At 35.5% G+C, this 9,152-nt stretch overlaps 1 long non-coding RNA gene across 1 annotated transcript; it reads right to left on the reverse strand.

Moving 5' to 3' along the window:
- Nucleotides 1-3,181: 3,181 nt before the first annotated feature.
- LOC122040713 lies at nucleotides 3,182-8,665 on the reverse strand. Its single transcript, XR_006128706.1, has 2 exons — nucleotides 8,389-8,665; nucleotides 3,182-3,437 (listed from the first exon to the last, which is right to left on the reverse strand). It is a non-coding gene; the product is annotated as an uncharacterized LOC122040713 (long non-coding RNA).
- Between the last annotated feature and the right edge of the window lie 487 nt (nucleotides 8,666-9,152).

A 9,152-nucleotide genomic window follows, 5' to 3' on the forward strand; every position in this document is an offset into this window, starting at 1 on the left:
TGTCGATTTGCATACTCTCGAACGCACTCCTGAATAGTATGTTGACAGAGCTTCCAATTGTTGGTGCGGTTAGCACTAACGGTCTAACTCAGGTTTTGATGAATGACAAATCGGGTTAAGTTAGGTTTGTTGTGATCTAACACTCTGACCGAGTGTGCAGATAAAGTCCAAACAGGTCGACGGGCTGACCGGATGTCTGGCAAGAAGTCCAGCTAGGTCGACGGGCTGACCGGATAGCTGGCGAGAAGACCAAGCGAGTCGACGATCTAACCGGACGCTTGGTAAGAAGTCCAGACGGGTCGAAGGGCTAACCGGACATCTAGCAAGTAAGTGAAGGTAAGTCACTGGAAGGGAGTGACTGTAAGGACGCATTCTCGGGAAGGGAACATTAGGCGTCGATCCGGCTTAGATCCATTTCGGATATCTAAGTCAAGATCGTGACTAGATTCCGGTCTCGGAAAGACGGAATCTAAGTCATACTCTTTTTGCTTATCTATATAACTGTCCTAACAAACTATTTTGCAGGGCATACTTATTATTTGTCTCCAGACTAACGTTTGTCTTGCAGGACGGATTCTGCGAGAAAACAGGGTCCGAGCGCCTGGAAGGAATCCGGGCGCCCGGAGGTCCGGGTGCCTGGGAGGCAAATTTCATCTAAACTCGCGCGTCGCCACGTGGAGCTTACTGATTGGACCTGCCACGTCCCACCAGGGTGCCCGGAAGGGATCCGGGGTGCCCTAAGCCTCATATAAAAGGAGGGTCAGAGGGGAGCTTCAAAACAACAACTGAAAGAAAGTTTTCTACTGCTTGCTCTACTGCTCTGCGCTCCTGCGACGCTAACAAAGCTCCGACAACACGCTCCTTCACTTTTTGGTTAAATTCTTATCGGTATTTGCTTTATTTCCATTAGCATTCCTGTACTTTAATTTGTAATAATTTTCGAACTGCTAGTGATTGCCCACCGAAAGCACCCTTGTGTGCGGGCCTTGGAGTAGGAGTCGACACAGGCTCCGAACCAAGTAAAACCAGCTTGTGTTAGTATTGTCCTTTTATTTCCACTGCGTTTATACTCGAACGATTTTTGTCTATCGATGTTCACCCCCCCTATCGAATCTCACGGTCCAACAAGTGGTATCAGAGCGGGTACCGCTCTAAATTGGTGCAACCACCAATCGAGCAAGGGGGGTTCTTTTTAAAAAGAAAAATAGATATTGTTTGTCTTTAAGATAAAACTGTTTTCCCTCCAAAACTGTTTTTGAAAAATACATCGCCATCTCTTCACCATTGCTTAGTATTGACAAAATATTACAGTTTCAAAAATTTGAAATAATATTTTTTTTATTAATATTTTAATAATATTTTATTACTTTTTTCGAAAATAGTGAAATATTATTTTTTTTCCAGCACTGCTAATCCAAGACCAAGTCTTGGGATTTTTTTTCTGTTAATGACTCTTCTAGAAGGACGGAACCCTCACGAACCACCACCATACGATCAAGATTTCAACTACTGGAAGCGATTAATGGAATGCTTCTTAGGAAGCTTAGATTTTGATTATGTGCTAATATTGAGGAAACCTTCTCAAGACTCGGAACTGAACAAAAATGTAAGTAAAATTATTTGTAATGTTTTGCCTAACAATATTTTATGCAGACTAGAAAAATATAAGAATGCATATGAGTTGTGGACCCAGTTGATCAAGCTTCACGAGACGCCGATGGAGCTAGAAGATCAAGTTAAAGTCGAATCCGTACTCGAGTCAGATCCAACGGGGAAGCCTACTGAATTAGGGGTTACGCTCAAGGTTAGTAATATTTACCAAAACACCCTTGCTAGTAGTAGTTTAAAATATGTGTATGTTAATTTAAATATGTATGAAAGTATATGTGAAAATAGTGTACATGATAATACTTACAAAAATACCCCTAGGATATTTTCTGATAAAACAAATATAATTAATTCAGAAAATACAGAAAATACCCCTAGGATATTTTCTGATAAAACAAATATAATTAATTTAGAAAATACAGAAAATCTGAAAATAATTAATAAATCTAAAAATTTGAATTTAAACCTAAACAAATTTGAAAATTCAAACAAAAAAGATGATAAGGTCAATATTGATCTAGATAAAATTAATAGATTATTTAATCTAGACAATATTAATCTAGAAAGTCTTATCCAAACTCAAGATAATCTAATTAACAAGAAATTAAATATTAGAGATAAAAATTATCTAATAAATTCCACTAATTATATCAACTTAAAAGATAAAAAAAATATAAGGATAAACCCAAACACTCTGATAAAAACAAAAATAAATTTAACAAATTTAAAATTAAATATTAAAGATAACATATTAAATAAAGATAATTTAGAAAATTTGAAATTAAAAGCTAATAAAAGATTAAAAGATAAACCTTTAAAGAAATATAATCTAATTAGTTCAAATTCAAAAATAAATAAAAATGTAAACTTTAAAAATAAGTTATTAAAGAAATATAATTCAATTAACCCAATAAAATTGAAATTGAAAGAAAATTTAAATATTAAATATACTCTTTTAAAGAAAGATAATTTGACCAATTTAATTAATTCAAAATTAAAAACTTAAATTTAATTAAACATTAAAACATAACTAAAACCAACTCTAATTATATAAAAATCTTAAAATAAAGACCAATAATTCAGGGGGAGGCTCTAGAATAGCTGGCACCTCCAAAAATAATTTATCCGGCAGGGTAACCAAAACTAACCTACCAGGTAGGGTAACCCTAACCAACCTATCCGACAGGGTAATTAGGACTAGTTAAAAAGGGTTCAAGTTTAACTTGAAAAATGATACTGGTGAAATTTTGGATGATAGTACGTTAGGGAAGCTTAATCTATGCATGTCTAGGAAGATATGGCTTCGACCTGGTGCATTTGGCTAAGTGGAACTAGCCGAAGCTACCCTTTATGGTGTAACGACCACCCTTCTTACTACCACTACTACTCTCTAAGGATGACCGTTACTTAACTACTAACTCTACTTAACCGGTATGATCGAAACCACGAGGAGTCCTTACCGAAAAATTTCGACAGAGTCTCCTCTGTACCAGTGACCAAATTCATCAATACATGCAAATAATACACAGCCACAGGCGGCTGGAACATATATTAAACACCCACGCAGTTCATATATAATCAAACACCAAAACATCTACTTATTGAACAGACTCATCACAATATACAATCTAAAACACGAATAAACTCAAATGACATGGAGAATAAAATACAATCTCAAATGACATGAATTATAAAGTACAACTCAATTGTCTCTTATCCACTAAACACGAAAACTCAATAACTTCCCAAGTTTCTCCCATAGTTCTGGCATCACACACCATCCGCACCGCCTTGTCGCCTTCTTTGCTATATCTTTTCCTTTCCTTTATCTGTAGTAAGAGGAAGTGCAATCTATAAGCAAAATTTGCTTAGTAAGCGCTATCTAACTCACAAAAATACGAATATGCATGTATACAGAAAGAACTAGAGACTATATGCTCTAAAAGAAAATAAAGCATAAACATAGCTGCTCATGTCAAACTAATAGCAAAGAAAAGCTAAGGAATCTACTCATGTAATTCTAATAGCTAATCATGCTATACAAGGAATCATGCTATACAAGGATAAAATTGCAAGCTGGAAGATAAAGCTAATCATGCTGAATATCAAATCAAGAAACAAAAAAAACTAATACTGCATACTAGAATTCAAAAGAAGCTAAACTTACTGACTCTAAGCATAAATGGTGCTTGTTTCATTTATTTCAAAACTTATACTTTATTACTTTAAAATAATAATCAACTTCTCTTGGGCCCAGCATTGTACTAATTTGCGCACATCCTTAGTATGAGTCGAGGTAGCTAATCCCGAAACTACTAAGGTACTTCTAGGCGATCTTGTGCTTAGGGGCGATCTAGGAGCCCACCCAATGGACCTTGTGTCCGGTACATGCCATTAAAAAGTAAAATACTTATTTTCTTTTTAACTATAACTTCCTTATACTTGTTATTCTTTAATTCTCTTATAACAAAATGCCTTGGCATTTATTTAAACACTTAGTGTGCTTTTAATCCTAAACTTCTGGAATTTAGGATCAATTTAAGACCTTGGTCTTTTCTTACTTATACACACTCATAACCCCTAAAAGAGTTTAATAGAACACTATATGCATGAAAATTCTAGAGTTTCACAGAATAAACACAAATATCAATACTTGCTGTGAAAGTAACAAGGAAATACAGTCTTTTTAAACATGCTGTACAAGAAGACCATTATCACTACGTAAGCATGCTATGAATGTAAAAACAATTCCATCTACATTATAAACTCTAAAGAAACTAGAAACTGATTGTTTTAAAAGAAGGCTACTCATGCACATCTAATAACATAAGGAACTAGAAATCTGCTCTAAGATTGGAGTTCTGCATATTGAGGTAACAAGGAAACTCAAATCTGTATGCTTAAATGTGTTGGTTGCTACTCGGAAAACCTAATGGTTCCACTGTACAAAAATTTTGTACAAAGGTCTGAACCTTTTCCTAGCTACCATGTGTTCTTTTAAATTAAACTTGGATCGCCTGCGGAACTTAACACGTTTGATCCAAAGTTTAATTTATTTGTTCTTTTAAGTTTAGACTTGGATCTCCTGCGGAACTTAACACGTTCGATCCAAATCACCTAGGTTATTAATTTCATTAAATATTAGTTTCCAAAATTGGCTTCCAGGACTGCATGACGAGGCACATGGCCTTCTTAGATATGGGAACAACCACCACCGCCTAGACAAAGCCTTTTAAGGAAAGTTAATATTTAATTTCCTTAAATAACTTTAGGTCAACCAAAAAGAACAATCAAATTACAAGGAAAAGAAAAACAAAAGAACACAACATTGAAAATAAATTCGAAATACTAGAATTGTATGCCTCTTGTATTTGGTATTTTAACATGAAGATAAAACTAGTATGATGCGGAAATTAAATACTAGTATACCTTTTCTTTTGCAAGCAAAAACCTCTAGGTCTTCTACCGTATTTCTCTTCTAACCTCGGACATTGTGTGGGCAACGATCTTCCGAGATGAGAAACCACCAAAGCACCTTCTTCTCCTCCTTGCAAGGTTCGGCCACAATCAAGAGCTCCTCCAAGGATGAAGAGAAAACACCACCAATGCTCCAAGGGATGCAAGCTTTCTCTCCTTCTTCTCCAAGCTAGAATCCGGCCACCACTTGATCTCCAAGAAGATGAGAGGTTCGGCCACAAGGATGGAGAGAAGAGAAAAGAGAAGGGCCGGCCACAAGAAGGAAGAAAAAGAGGGAGAAAATAATAGAGGTTCTTCACCATGAAGGCTCCCAAAACCCCCTCTTTTATAATCCTTAGCTTTGGCAAATAAGGAAATTTAATTACAATAAAATTTCCTTAATTTTGCTTGGCATGAATTAATTAATAAAAATAAAACAATATTTCCTAAATCTTCATGTCATGGTCGGCCACATCAATAAGAGCAAACAAGGCAATTTCAATCAACAATTAAAATTCCTTATTTGTCTTCGGAAATTTTAAAAAATAAAATTTCCTTTAAAATCCCTTCATGGTTGATAAAAAGAAATTTCTATAATTTTAATTTTTCAACATGTGAATAATTTACAAAGAATAAAATATCTTTTCAATCTCCAAATAAGGAAAAAGATCTAATCTCTTTCTTTAATCTTTTTTAGATCATTTTAAAATAGATATTTTAATTTTTAATCTCTCCAATAAATTATATCTTTCACACAAGAAAAATTTAAAATTAAAATTCTTTTAATTTTAATGGGGGCCAGCCACCTAAGCTTGGGTTCAAGCTAGGGTCGGCCACCCATGAATCAAGGCTTGGCCGGCCCTAGCTTGAGCTCCAAGCTTGACTTTCTCGTGGGTATGAAGGTGGGTATAGTACTCATAAATAAGAGGCTACGATAGGGACCGAGAGGAGGAATGGTTTTGGTCTCCGATAAAATTAAGCATCCGTGTTCGCCCCGAACACATTAATTTTATCAATAATAATTCATTCCACTAGAGAACTATTATTGACTACCGCACCAATCCCAAATTATATTTTGGGCTCCTTATATTATGAGTGTGTTAGTCTCCTGTTTAAGATGTCGAATGTCCACTAATTAAGTGAGTTACTGACAACTCATTTAATTAATATCTTAGTCCAAGAATAGTACCACTCAACCTTATCGTCAGTCGGACTAAGTCCACCTGCAGGGTTTAACATGACAATCCTTATGAGCTCTTCTTGGGGACATTATCAACCTAGATTACTAGGACACGACTTCCTTCTATAATCAACAACACACACTATAAGTGATATCATTTCCCAACTTATCGGGCTTATTGATTTATCGAACTAAATCTCACCCATTGATAAATTAAAGAAATAAATATCAAATATATGTGCTTATTATTATATTAGGATTAAGAGCACACACTTCCATAATAACTGAGGTCTTTGTTCCTTTATAAAGTCAGTATAAAAGAAACGACCTCTAATGGTTCTACTCAATATACTCTAAGTGTACTAGTGTAATTATATAGTTAAGATAAACTAATTCCTAATTACACTACGACCTTCCAATGGTTTGTTCCTTTCCATTTTGGTCGTGAGCTACTGTTTATAATTTATAAGGTACTGATAACATCATCTTCTGTATGTGACACCACATACTATGTTATCTACAATATAAATTAATTGAGCAACTACAAACAAATGTAGATAATTTGACCAAATGTGATTCTTTATAAATGTTTACAAAAGCTTAGGCTTTCAGTATACACTCCAACAAAATAGATGGTAGCAAAGAAGCATATCTAAACCACATGCTAGAGTAAAGAACTCACATCTGTATCCTAGAATGAGTATAACTAGAAAACATATCTAAACCTTATGCTAGAATAAAAACCTCAAATATGTATACTTCAATGAAAGTAGCATATCTAAACCTCAAATCTGTATTTTTAAAATAAGGACTACAGCTTTAGTTGTTCCATAATTCCAAACTTCCTAAGCAGTTAGGTGAAGCAATTACATTAAACCTCAATAGTGCAGTAACATTCAAATATCGTAAAATCAATGGATCACAACTACCCAAAATCAGCTAACATGAGGTAAACTTCAACTCTACTCATTCTACAATCTTGCTCATTTAGTCATGATAGAGAGTTATCTGAACTAACCATTACCCTATCTAGAAGAAAGGTTTTGTCATTAAACAAGTGTTGTACCAATATTTAGGGTCATCAAGAAAGAGTAGAAATCATGCTCAGAATTGATCTAACATTTACCAAAATCTGTCCATAACAAAAGAATTCAATGCCAATACAAGGAGCAACAATCCCCTTACTTTTACGTCATGGAGTACTAGATCTATCCACAATTCTAGAAACGTTGAACTACAAACCCATATCAACTTTGGAAATTCACTAAATCTTTCCATTATACCCTTTCTGTCTCCACACCAAAATCTGCAATGCTACAATATGCAAAAATCTGCACTGCTCCTAAATGCAAAGCTTAACTAAGAATCTACATAACATGCTACTCGAAATTCTGCATTCTTAGCTGATAAATTTCTGCACATAAACTCTAGCAAAAATCTGCACACAAGCTAAGTACAAATCCACATACAACTTAACCAAAAATTCTGCATTCAAGCTAGACAACTTTCTGTCGAATTCTCTCAAGACCATACTGTTCATACCCAAGGCAATCACAAACCGAAACCACCAACCTCCTGTTCAGTGCTATGGTAGGGAAAACAAAGAAACCAAATTTGCTACTTATAACCATTCCAACCTAAAACCTACTGAAGTTTAAAAACTATGGGAGACTTATACAAAACTTGTACTTTCATTGAGTAATATATAGAGATCTTCAAGCTTACTACAGCAGGGATGCAAGGGAAAAAGCAAAAAAAAAAATACCCGAAGCTACACTTCCTCCAGCAACCCTATTCTGCATAGCATAATCCGAATTCCAAAAGGAAACTAGATTCTTAGCAAACCATAACTTTTCTACAGCATGTTTTGAAAACCCAAAAAAAGAAATCTAAATCCTTGGACAAATCCCAAAATTCCTCACGGCAGTAAAGAATGTACAGATTAATCCGAATCAAAGGAGGAAACTAAAACCTAAATCAAATATGTCCTTCATGCCTAAACTGTACTAATTCTTCTCTTCTTTCTTTAGGGTTTCACGGCAGCAAACAAAAACCAAGATTTCTTCACGGTAAAACTCAAGAAAACAAGAAAACACCAAAGCAAAAATCGGAACAACTCTTACCGCAGGTGAGTAGCAACTTACCCCTTGTTTGCTTGGACTTACAACCGAGAGGGAGAGGCTGCTAGGGTTCTGAGTGCTTGCAAGCTTTCGGCCTCTTCTTGTGCCCGTGCGATCACCGTGCCAAGAGGGGCTCGGATCTGTGAAGGACCCACGGAGGAGAGCGCTCGCCGGCTGCCGGAGTGGAGCCCTAACGCCGGCTTCGGTTTCGCCCAAGCAAAAGTCGCCGTCGCGTGAGAAGAGGAGAGGAAATCGAGAGTTTTTTTTTTAGGTCACGGTAAAACCTAAGTTCTCCCTTTATAACTCCATTATTCTATTAACCAACTACTACTTATATAAAATCCACTCCTTCCTTAATTAGCAAAGCCCGCTAGCACAGTTGGTTAGCTGCATTCTGCTTGAGGCATGGCTCGCGGGTTTGAAACTCGACTTGAACAATTTTTTGTCGAAACTTCCTTCGTTTAGTAAAAATACCAAACGACCTCCAAAAATTACATAAAAATACTCTAAAAATTTCTAAAAATCTCTAGAATTTTTCTATAGCATTTTAAAATATTTTTAAATTACTTTTGGGACTCAAAATGAGGAAATTTGGGTTGTTACATATGGATCTTAATTAGTTAGACCAAGATTTTGTACTAAGTCCAGTGGATAGGACTATTTGGGAAACCTCGAAGGCATGGTTTCTTTAATGATGTCCAAGTGACTCACCATAGCCCAGAAGTTTATCCAGAGAACGCCTATTTGTTGAACCCAAAGCTAAACCTGAATCTAACACAAGTTAAAAA

Source organism: Zingiber officinale, chromosome 2A (genome assembly GCF_018446385.1).
Source record: "Zingiber officinale cultivar Zhangliang chromosome 2A, Zo_v1.1, whole genome shotgun sequence".
Taxonomy (NCBI): Eukaryota; Viridiplantae; Streptophyta; class Magnoliopsida; order Zingiberales; family Zingiberaceae; genus Zingiber; species Zingiber officinale.